Source organism: Tursiops truncatus, chromosome X (assembly GCF_011762595.2).
Source record: "Tursiops truncatus isolate mTurTru1 chromosome X, mTurTru1.mat.Y, whole genome shotgun sequence".
In the NCBI taxonomy this organism is placed as follows: Eukaryota; Metazoa; Chordata; class Mammalia; order Artiodactyla; family Delphinidae; genus Tursiops; species Tursiops truncatus.
This window is the reverse complement of record NC_047055.1, coordinates 3,639,372-3,652,180: the sequence shown is the minus strand read 5'-3', so window position 1 is coordinate 3,652,180 and position 12,809 is coordinate 3,639,372. Positions and strand designations below refer to the sequence as shown.

Below are 12,809 nucleotides of genomic sequence, written 5' to 3'. Positions count from 1 at the left end.
CAATTTTTATTATTTCTTTTATTATACTTCCTGTAGGCTTAAATTGCTCTTCTTTTTGTAGTTTCCTAAAGTGGAAGATTAGATTATTGATATTAGATCTTTCTTCTTTTTTAATATGTGCATTTTATGCTATAAATTTCCCTCTAAGCATTGCTTTTGCTGCATCTCACAGATTTTGATAAGTTGTATCATTTAGTTAGCAATATTTTTAGATTTATTTGAGCCTTCTTCTTTGACCCATGTGTTGTTTATAAGTAGGTTGTTTAATTAATTTGACGATTTTCTAGCTATCTTTCTGTTTTGAGTTCTAATTTAATTCCATTGTGATATATGAATATGTTTTATATGATTTCTACTCTTTTAAAATTGTAAGGTGTATTTTATGACCCACAATGTGGTCTATATTGGTGAATGTTCCATGTGAGCTTGTGTATTCTGTGGTTGTTGAATGGATTATTTTATTATATTTTCATGCTGTATTAGATTTAAGTTTAAAAAACCTTTTCAAATTATGTTACCTGCTATAGATCATTTTACCTACTCCTCTGTCTGGCAGCCAGTCTCTGGTCTCTTCAGCAATAGTGAGGTAGACACCTTTTCCTCAGGGAAGAGGAATCCATGGTTTGTTGCCTTTGCCAGTAATGAAAATGTTGGAGATCTAGGTGGCAAAGCTGTTGCCTTTGGCATCTTTCATATGAACCATATCAAAAGAGCCAGGATGTCTCTCCGTTGGTGGTCATACCTACTCTTTTCAGGTTAGCACCTCTGGTCACCACCATACACAGTATCCAAATCAATTTGAGCGGTGTCATTCACCTTGCTGAGGGGATTAGGGTAGCAGATAATTTGAGGATCACTGGTCACTGGAGAAGTGATTCCTTTTGTGCCCACAAAGATCTTTCTCCCTTTGCACAATTTGCATGTGGCCTCTTTGGGCATAATATGATGAACAGCAAAGCAACACTTGGTGTCATAGATTGGTCTTGTCAATGCTGATGACATCCATAAAACCAGCAGGGTAGGTTATATCAGTTCAGACCTTACCATCAGCCTTAATGAGCTGCTTCACGCAGATCTTCTTTACTTCCTACTGGAGCATACTTAAGTCTGTTACTTAGGAAAACGATGAGAGGGGAACATTCTCTCAGGTTGTGGGGATTGGTAGATGGACAAGGAGCCATGTATTAATTGCATAATTTAAAACTCCTTTGTTTTTAAGACAAAATGTTCAGTTTGATAGTTTAAGGCTCATAGAAGGGTCAGATGCTTCTTGGAACTATGAGCCATGGCTGCGCTAGGTACTGAAAGAGCTGCGTGGAGTATTCTATAAATGTCAATTACATTAAGTCGATTGATAGCGCTGTCCAGGTCATCTACATCCCTACTGACTTTCTGCCTGTGTGATATATCAATTACTGACAGAGGGTTGTGGATGTCTCCAACTATAATTGTGGATTTCTGTATTTGTTTTTTTCAGTTCTAGCAATTTTGGCCTTGTGAAATAAAAGTGTCCCTATCTGCAGATGGCATGATTGTCTATGCAGAAATCCCAGGGAATCTATGTCAAAAACTCTTAGAACTAATGAGTTCAGCAATGTTGCAGGATACGAGATCAACATACAAAAATCAATTGTATTTCTGTATACTAGCAATGAACATGTCGAAACTGATAATAAAAATTATAATACCATCTAAAGTTGGACAAAATATACTTAGGTGCCCTCAAGGAGCTTGCAGTGTAGCTATGTACTGATCTGTGCTGTGGCCCAACACAAAAAGATGAGCCCGGCCCATCAGATCCTCTAAGGAACTTGTGGCTGGGAACTTCTAAAGGATGAGGTAGTGAGCAGTGGGAGCAGAAGCTGGAAGGCCATGAGGTCAACAGAGGTCAGAGGAGCCATAAGAAGAGACGTACCTCTGCCAAGTTCTTGGGAGGCTGAAGTTATCAGGGAGAATGAACCACAGTAGTGTAGAAGTCATGAATAGAGAAGTAAATAGTAGAGGGTGAGGAAATCAGTTTGGGACAGTAGCTATGGGCAATCAATGCAGAGTAGCTGGGCCATGTTAGTGGTCTGAGTGAAGAGCCACAGAATTCTGGGTTCCCATGTATGTGCGTTGCAGCTGTCAGGACAATTTAGGTGACAGGTGATGGAAACCCACCTCAAACTAGCTTGAGCCAAAATGGCATTTATTGGTTCACTAGACTGGGAAGTTCAGGACTTGAGCTGGCTTTAGGGGCTTAAAATTGCTACGGCTTTGCCCCTCCTTCCTTGTCTTGGGATGTTTTTTTCTCAAAAATTGACTCCATTCTGTAGATAATTTATTCCTTCTGTAGACAGCCACTGATGACTGAAGTTAGTTGGTTCTTAGTGTTTTTGGTGCTAGCAGAGAGAGGGATCCTCACCCACCATGCACTTCCTCTCTGTGAAGAGTCTCACCGACCCAGCCTCAGTCAGGTGTTCACCCCTAGACCAATTCCTCTGGCTAGAGAGATGGATTACCCTCATTGGCCAGTCTGAGCTATGATTAACAGCCTCCTCCCTCCCTCAGTGAACCATATTAATTGAGGAGGAGTAGTTTCCTAAAGGAGAAACCCAGTATTCTTAGAAGACGGAGGAAGGGTTATGGGCTGACCAAAGCAGTCATGTCCACTCCATGGAGTCCCCTCTCTTCCCACTTGAGGATACTGGAAGGAATCTCTTTCTGGGAACCAGAAGGCTCTCCCTAGAATAAGTGCTGCCTGTCATGTCTCTCCTTTGGTTTTGGTTTTCTTGATGTTTAGGGAAATTCTGTGTGGCATGGTAAGGGGAAACAGCAATGAGACTAAGTGCTGCCTGTCACGTCTCTCCACTGTGGGCATCCCTGGCTTTCTGAGTGCACTTCTCTCCAAATCCTTTAGTCATAACACTATTTAGGCTGTCTTAAATCTTGTTTTTTTGTAACGACTAAATATACAAATAAAGAAATAATTAATGTTGTGAGATTAACAATTTATACTCACCCTACCCAGATAGGCAAAGAAGTTCAGCCTTCCTAACTTGCTATAATTCTTCTTATCTCACTTTGAAACTCCTGTTCCCATGATGTAGAAGAGAAAAATCGTGGACTTGGTAATTAAAGGATATGAACTCTTCTGCAGATTAAGGTCATTGTTTTTTTAGGTACTTCAAACTAACTAAATGCTCAGTCTTTTCGACTTTCTTCTCCAAACACTTGTGCTATCCAAGATGGCATCTGGCATGGGGAGATTCCCATGTATCTTCAGGGAGAGGGAATCCCAGCTCCACACGGGGGTCTCTGTGCTGCCCTCTGCGTTCTTGCTGGCCGCTGTGGCCATGTCCTTTGTCCTACCTGGTCACTGGGTGTCTTGCTGCCCTCTGCTGCTGAAGGGTGCATTAATGAAACTCGGGAGGTGGACCACCAAGCCCTGATCATGCCACCACTGCCCCACTCAGCCCAATATTGGGTCTTATTGGTGCTGAAGATCTTCCCCAAGCACTAATGTGTGTGACGTGCCGTGGCACCATGATTTCAAGAGAATGGGTAATTGGACAGTTTAATACTCTGTATCATTGAATTTAAGAAGCACTGTTATTTTGCATACCCCTAACAAAGTGAATATGTTGCCAGCTAAACCATGAAATACCATTGCTTGTAAAATGCGTCTCAATTTCAGAGATGAGAAAAGTGCATCTCAGAATCATTAAAATATGGCATTTTGTAATTAATGTAATGGTTAAGAGCTCTGATACTAGAGCCAGGCTGCTTGGGTTTGAATCCCAGCTCTGCCACGTCCAAGCTCTGGGGTCTTGGGCCAGTCACTCACTGTCACTGTGCTTCCGTTTCCACGACGGTATAATGGGGATAGATCAACTTCCTGGTGGTGTTGTGAGGATTGAATATATGTGTAAAGCATTCCAAATAGTGCCTGGCACACAGTAAGCACTATATGTGTTTGCTATTTCTATTATAAAATATCCATCACATCTGCAAATAAGGGATAAACTGCTTTACCACCACCTCACTGGGTAAGCAGGGCTCTTGCCAGCCCTCCACCATGGGCAGGCCGGCCTATGGTGCCACTGCAGGTGCCTTGCTGCAGCAAACAAGTGGCCCCTTTTGCACAACTTAGCAAAAGTTCAATTAAGACTCGTGTTAATCGCTCCTGGATTCCATTGTCCTCCTCCACCGTAATTAGTGAACAGTGAATCAGGGTGGCAATATTCAGTTTGTATCACGGTAGCTTTTTTTTTTTTTTGTACGCGGGCCTCTCACTGTCGTGGCCTCTCCCGTTGCGGAGCACAGGCTCCGGACGCGCAGGCTCAGCGGCCATGGCTCACGGGCCCAGCTGCTCCGCAGCATGTGGGATCCTCCCGGACCGGGGCACGAACCCGTGTCCCCCGCATCGGCAGGCGGACTCTCAACCACTGCGCCACCAGGGAAGCCCGCTTCTTCATTCTTAATAGTTTTAAGAGAATAATCACTTTATTTTTTTTTATAAAGTAGGTAATGCATATTACAAAACTGAAGCAATTTAAGAATTACAATGAAGAAACAAGTAAATCACCAACAATTTCATTACCCAGAAAAGAAAGAAATACGGTTACCATTTGGGGAATAGCTTCCCAACCGTCTCTTTATACACATGTCCAGGTAGAAGACAGCAAATTGTCTAGAAAGAATTTTATAATACTGGGATCATACTGTTGTTTTTAATCAAAAGTGTGAAATTTGGTTTTACTTGAATTTAAAGTATAAAAAAGGAGCTAGTGTAAAAATAAAGGTACTGCTGAACTTGATGTAAATCTTCCTTCCCGCTAAGGTTTATTAGCTCCAGAGAGGCTCCTCTGGGGGACAGAAGGGTGATTGGAAAACATTGTTTCCTTTTCCTCCTCTCCCATCTTCTGCCCTTCCTGTCTGCCTCTCCCCTCTCCTCCCCCACTTTTGAAATCTACATAACTACTAGCGTTTGAAATCTACTAGCAACTGACTCTCCACAATGGAAGATGAGACTTGTTCTCATCTTTTCACTTTCCACCTCATTTTCTTGTTCTCCCACTTTCCAATTTTTGTTGGTTATTTTGGCTTCACTTTTTAAACGGTTATAATATACTCTATTCTGCAAGGCTGTGACTCTTCCGGTCATTTAGTGGAGATTCTATAGTTAGCCTTAGTTTCATATTTTAATGGATTCAATAGACATAGAGAGCTAATGCTCATAGCTATCTATTTCTGAATTCTCATCTACCCCTTGGTTGGCAAGATTTTTCTCATTGGGTATGTTTTTCAAGAAGGGCTAATGCATACTCAATTCCCTGAGTCTTTCCTGACTGTGAATAGCATTTATCCTTGAATAATAAATTGGCTGGGTGAAATATTCGAGTCATACTTTCTTTCCCTCAGAACTTTGTAGAACATCGCTCCACTGTCTTCTGGCACTGATAGTATCTATGGAGAAGTACAGGAAAGTCTGGTTTTTATTCCCTTTGGTGATTTGCTTTTTCTGCTTGACTATCTGAAGAACTCTCTACTTCAAGTTAAATAATTTAATCAAGACATGCCTCCAAGTTAATGATTCTGCATCCATTTTTTCTTCATATGTGGTATGCTTTTATGACCTGCTGATTCAGTTCTTGCTTTGAGAAAATTTATTCTCAATAGACCTCTGAATATTTTCTCCTATTTTATTTATTAAGTTCTCTTTGAGCTCTTATTTTATTAAATCCGTTCATCCACTCAGGCAACAAATATTTATTAAGGGGCCACCAAGTGCCTGGCATTGTGCCAGATAAAAATCCCTGCCTTCCTGTAGTTGACATTTTAGTGGGATGAAGATAACAGGAAATAAACAAAATACACACATAGTGTATTCGATGGTGATAAGTGCTATATAAATTAGGGAATATATGGGGCTAGAATCCTAAATAGGGTGACCAGGGAAGGCCTCCTGCAGGAGGTGACATTTGAGAAAGGCTTCAGCTTCTCTTGATTTGCATTTCCCTGATCAATAATGACGTGGTCTCTCTCTCTCTCTCTCTCTCTCTCTCTCTCTCTCTGTGTGTGTGTGTGTGTATACAGACAGACAGTAGAGAGAGACAGAGAGACAAACAGAGACACAGAGAGACTATACATATTTCCTTTCCTGTGAAATACCTGCTCATGTCCTCTGCCTGTTTTCATTGCAACTCTTACCCACTTTTTAATGATTTGTAGTTCCTTGCCTTGGATATTTTGTTGTTTATATATGTGGCAAAACTCTCCCAATCTCAGACTAGTCCTTTCGTTTTGATTATGGTGTTTTGCTTTTTAAAAAATATTTGTTTATTTATTTATTTATTTGGCTACACCCGGTCTTAATTGCGCCACGTGGGATCTTTAGTTGTGGTATGCGGAATCTAGTTCTCTGACCAGGGATCGGACTCGGGTCCCCTGCATTGGGAGTGTGGAGTCTTAACCACTGGACCACCAGGGAAGTCCCTTATCGTGTCTTTTGAGTAGGAGAATTTGCTACTTATTGATCTTTTCTTAGTTAGTGCATTTTGGGGCTTGGTTAAGAAATTCTTCCCTACCCCAAAGTCAGAACGCTATGGTCCACTAAAAGTTTTTAAGTTTTACTTTTGACATTTAAGCATTTGATCCATCATCTGGAGTTGATTTTTGTGCGTGGTGTAAGATGGGGCAAAACATCTGGAAGGCTACATACTCAACAGTTAACAGTGGTGACCTCTGGGGGTAGAGGACTTTCAGTTTTTGTGTTTTTTTTAAGATTATTATTTATTTAGTTTATTTTTGGCTGCATCAGGTCTTAGTTTTGGCAAGCGGGATCTTCGTTGAGGCATGAGGGATCTTTCTTTGCGGCGCACAGGCTTCTCTCTAGTTGAGGTGCACGGCCTCAGTAGTTGTGGCACACGGGCTTGGTTGCCCCACGACATGTGGCAATCTCAGTTCCCTGACCAGGGATTGAACCTGCATCCTCTGCATTGCAAGGCGGATTCTTTACCACTGGACCATCAGGGAAGTCCCGACTTTCAGTTTTTTTTTTAATCTTTTATCAAAGTAATATATAAATGCAATTTAAAATCGTAGCACTTTCCATATAAGTGGACTGATCTTGAAAAACAGCAGGGCCCACTCTCCTCCCCATTCCTGCACATCACTCTACAGAGATAACATGTTCAAATCACATCTTTTTAAACTGGTATTAACCTCCTATATTCAAAATAACATTCTTATACTAATATTCCTTGATTTTTCATTTTACACATGATTTAATCGGGCCTAAGTATTTTAAGATGAGGAGTGGTCTCTCTCACACTAGTGGGCACCCCTATACTCCCTCTTCCCCCTGCTCCCAATATAGTTCTATCATAATCTTTGGTGGAATAAATGTTCAGTGTTTACATTATCATGACTATGTAGATACCATTCACAGCCAAGCAATATCTTTCTCTCCCATTACAACACACCTTTTGATTTTTCCTGGAGTCAACACTTGCTGCCTTTAGTTGATTTGCTTCATTTTCTCTGCACCTATGAGTCAGTGTTCTTCCAGGCTTTCTAATCAGAGATGTAAAATTCCTTGTAATACAGCCACACACATCAGATTTGCTTCCTTGTTTTCACCCTTGGGGGTCGCCTTCTTCTAATGACTTGTTCTTTAGACGTAGTGCACAGCTTTCATCCTGGAGATTCTCTTCTCCTTCCTCTTTCTCGCCCATTTTCTTAGATCACATGTTACCCTCTTTTATGTTTTAATTCTTCATTTTGAGGGGGCATCCTCTGGTAGCTTCCTGAGAAAGTGTGCATGGAAGTTACATATTTTGGGGGATTGTATATGTTTGCAAATAGCTTTATTTCTCCCTCACGTGTGATTGATACTTTGCTGGATATAGAATTCTAACTTGGAAACAATTTTCTCTGAAAAAATTTAAGGCATGCCTTTACTGTCTTCTAGTTTCCATTACTGCAACTAGTCAGTCATGTACCATTCTGATTACCAATCTTTGGAAGCACCTTTCCTTTTCTGAAGCTTTGAGGATCTCCTCCTTATGCACAGTATTCTGAACTCTTATGATGCTGTATATTCATGTGGGTATTTTTTTCATTTATTTTGATAGGTACTTGGTGGGGACTTTTCAACTTCACATCTTTCATGAAGACTCATGTCCTTTAGTTTTGAGAAATTTCACTGTATTATTTTTTCTCTCCTCTATTTAGTCTGTTCTCTTTTGTTGGAACTCCTATTCATTGAATTTTGGACCTCTTAGACGGATACCCTAATTTTTAGAATATTTTCTTTCTTCTCTCTCTATCTCTTGGAGAGTTTCTTGACTTTATTTTCAAATTTCCTCTTGAATTTTAAATTCCAACTATCATATTTTTAAAGTTACCAATAGCTTTTCCTTTTCCTCTTTCCTTTCCCATAACCTCCTCTCCTTCTTTAATTATTGCAACATCTTGCTGTATCTCCCTTAATATTAATGTTTGTTTGAAATCTGCCTTTTCTGCTTCCGCTGGAATCTGTGTGTGGGGATGATTGCTGGCAGGCAGGTGGGAAGCTGGTCACCTGGTGGCCTTAGATTCCAGAGTTCTGGGAGCTGGGGGAGAGGGAGACGTCACTTAGCGTGCAGGTTTGCTAATCTCTCTGTTGCCCTCCCATCCTTCACAGTGCCTGGCGTTCACAGTTTCACAGAGAATAAACCTCTTGTCTCCTGACTGGAGGTATGCTACCTGACTGGCTGGGATAGAAATGGGCACCTGCCCCTTATAAGATTTTTAATAAACCCTTGTATTTTCAGCCCCATGCACTACCCTACCTTCCTTGGTGCCTGGCGTCTCCAATTCTGAAGGCTCTCTGGGTTCTCTGGAAATCAGCTTGCTTCTCCCCTCTGATGGCTTCCTCTAGCTGGTTAAGCCAGCCACTGTTGCTCTGTCCACGTTCCAGCTTCTGAAAATTGCCATTTCTCTCGCAGATCTTTTCTTTTGCTCTTTTTGCCATTGTGAGTTTATAATACTTTAAAACATCACTTTAGGCTCAATCTGAGTGAGGTTTCTGGAGGGAGCAGAATAAACTCATCTGTTCAATCTGCTATGCTTAACCGGAATTGTTAACCAATTCTTTTTCTTTTCTTTAGAACCTCGTTACAAAGAATTAGATTAATCATAACCCTTGGTTTACAGTGCACTATCACTACTGGTTTTTTCACGGCCTTAATATATTCATTTTAATTATTTAAATTAATATAAAGACTGCCTATGATCCTTATATCCAACTTGAGAACTAAGACATTACCCTTATCTGACACTGGCTTTGTGTTCATCTTCCATCCCATTCCCTGTCTCTCCCATAATTAAGAGGTAATCACTATCCTGAATTTTTGTATTTGTAATCGAAATGCATACATATGTATGTAATTTTATCATACGTATGCAATAGATTGTCATTTTCTTTTCGAAATTCATAAAAAAGGGTCATACCATATATGTAATCTTGGCTTGCTTTTTTCAGTCAACATTGTTACTAACATTTTTCCATGTTATTGTTTAAAATTTTAGTTCATTCACTTTCACCACTGAATAATATACCATAACTTGTTTATTCATTCTCCTGTTGTCATTTGCGTTGTTCTTGTTTTGTGCTATTGTGGGCAGTGCTGCTGTGAACATTCTTATACAGGTCTCCTACTGTACTTAGAAGTGACTGCTACATTGTAGGAGACACAAACATCCTACTCCACAATATTAGGCCAAATCGTTTCGGCTAAGTGGTCGTACCAATTTTCACTCGCATCAGAAAAGCGTAAGATATTCCGATGTCCCTCATCCTCTCCAGCAGTTGCCAGACTTTTTAATTTTTGCCAGTTGAATGAGTGTAAAATGGCGTCTCACTGTAGTTTTGGTTTTCATTTCCCTGATTGCTAATGAGGTTGAGCATCTGCTCATGTGGATATTGGCCATATGTGATCCCTCTTTTATGAAATGTCTGTTCATGTCTTCTGCCTATTTACCTGTTGAGTTATTTGGAGTTTTTTTCCTTATTATTGATTTGCAGTCCTTTATATACCAATCTTTTGTCAATCATACGCACTACCAAATATCTTCTCCCAATGTGTAGCTTGTCTTTTCATTTTTTTTAAGGTGACTTTTAATGAGCCGAAAATCTGTATTTTAATGTTGTAAATTTGTCTTCTTTTAGTTAGTGCTTTTTGTGACTAATTTAGGAAACCTGTGCTGGCCATTTGCCCGTTTGCTCTCAGATCCATTCTCTGCCCTCTCCCTGCTCTGGTTTGAAACACCGGGGGCTGGCATCCTTCAGGCTCGCGTGTCCATTGGCTGCCAGTTAGAGTTTGGCCAAAGGGAGGAACTGGTCTGACGTCTAAAAGCAAGAGGAGTGAGAAGCCAGGGTATTTTCTCCCTTCTCTCTTTGCTTTGGGTGGCATCTCTGGCAGTGGCCATGTCTCCTCCATAGTTATAATTCCTATTAGGCAAGCCTGTTTCTGCTCCACCTGAATAGTCTGTACTCTACAATTCCAGCTCCTACTGCGTGACCCCAGCTCCTGAGATCTGGTGATATCATCTCTTCCCTTTTTCCCCTCCATCCATAGGGGTGGAAGGGGCTTTCTACAGTCGTTAATCTCTGGGTTGCTTCATTGTCCTTTGTTTGCCTTTTCACCTTTCCAACACCTTTGCAACTAGTTTCGTCTTAGTTTTCCTCTCGTGATCTACCAGTGTGGATTTTGTTTATATAACTGGATCACCACTCCAAGGTGGAAATATATTCATCTCTAGTTTTAACTAAAAGTTTAATGTTTTTCTTTTGATAATCAAATTTTAATCCATCTGGAGTTAATTGTTGTGTAAGGTAGTTTATTTCATTGTGGTATAAAGTAGTGATCAAATTTCATCTTTTTATATGGACAACCATTGTTTTCCAGCTCAACTTATCAAATAATCCCTTTACCTCTACTGATCTGTCATGCCCCCTCTTTTATATGGCAAATGCCCATATATATCTGAATCAGTCACTGGTGTCTCTAGTTCCTTTGGTCTGTTTAATTGTCCCTGTAGAAAACTTTAATACCCACTCTCAACAGTGGATACATCATCCAGTCAGAAAATCAATAAAGAAACAGCAGATTTAAAAAACACTATAGACTAAATGAACCTTACAGACATATATACAGCAGTCCATTTAACAGCAGCAGAATACACATTCTTCACAATCACACATGGGACATTCTCCAGGACGGATCATGTGTTAGGCCACAAAACAAATCTTAAATTCAAGAAGATTTAAATAATATCAAGAATCTTTTCCAACCACAATGGTATGAAACTAGAGATCAGTCATAAGAAGAAAACTGGAGGACTTCCCTGGTGGTGCAGTGGTTAAGAATTTGCCTGCTGATGCAGGGGACACAGGTTCAATCCCTAGTCCGGGAAGATCCTACATGCCGCAGAGCAACTAAGCCCATGCATCACAACTACTGAGCCTGTGCTCTAGAGCCCACAAGCCACGGCTACTGAGCTCACACACCACAACTACTGAAGCGTGCATACTGTAGAGCCCGTGCTCCACAACTACTGAAGCCCGCACACTTTAGGGTCTGTGTGCCACAACTACTGAACCCGTATGCTGCAACTACTGAAGCCTGTGTGCCTAGAGCCCATGCTCCATAACAAGAGAAACCACCACAATGAGAAGCCTGCGCACCACAGTGAAGAGTAGCCTCCACTCACCACAACTAGAGAAAGCCCGTGTACAGCAATGAAGGCCCATTGCAGCCAAAAAAAAAAAATCTTTATATAAATTATAAAAAAGAAAAGAAGAAGAAAACTGGAAAATCCACCAATATGTGGAAATTAACACATATCTGAACAGTCAATAATCAAAGAAGAAATAAAAAGGGAAACCAAAAAATATCTTGGCATAAATGAAAATGGAAATACAACACACTCAAACTTCTAAGATGCAGCAAAAGCAGCCTTAAGAGGAATATTTATAGCTGTAAACACCTACAGTAAGAAAAAAGAAAGATCCCAAATAAACAACCTAACATTACACCTCAAGTTATTAGAAAAAGAACAAACTAAGCAGAAAGCTAGTAGAAAGAAGGAAATAACAAAGATCAGAGCAGAAATAAATGAAACAGAGAATAGGAATACAATAGAAAATATTGATGAAAATAACAGTTGTTTTTTTAAAAAGATAAACAAAATTGACAAACATTTAGCTAGACAAACCAAGACAAAAAGAGAAAAGACTCAAAATTATAAATGAAAGAAGACACATTGCAAATACAAATGATTTGTATTTGTAAAAGACACAAAAATACAAAGGATGATAAAAGACTACTATGAACCATTATAAACCAACAAATTAGACAATCTAGAAGAAATGGATAAATTTTTAGAAACATACAAACTACCAAGACTGAATCATATGGAAACAGACAATTGAATAGACCAATAATGAGTAAGGAGATTGCATCAGTAGTCAAAACCTTCAAACAAGGAAAATCCCAGGATCAGATTGTTTCCCTGGTGAATTTTACCAAATATTTAAAGAAGAATTAATGTCAATTCTTATCAAACTCTTCAAAAAAACTGAAGAGGAGGGGACACTCCCAAACTCATTTTACAAGGCCAGCATTACCATGATACCAAACACTGAAAGAAAAGAAAACTACAGGTTAATATCCCTCATGGGTGCTAAAATTCTCAACGAAATACTACCAAACCAAATTCAACAGCACATTGAAAGGATCATACATCATGATCAAGTGAGATTTATCTCTGGGCTGCAAGGA

At 40.0% G+C, this 12,809-nt stretch overlaps 1 pseudogene; it reads right to left on the bottom strand.

Annotated features, from left to right (window-relative positions):
• Window positions 1–533: 533 nt before the first annotated feature.
• On the bottom strand, window positions 534–1,181 carry LOC101320369 (small ribosomal subunit protein eS4, X isoform-like; annotated as a pseudogene).
• Between the last annotated feature and the right edge of the window lie 11,628 nt (window positions 1,182–12,809).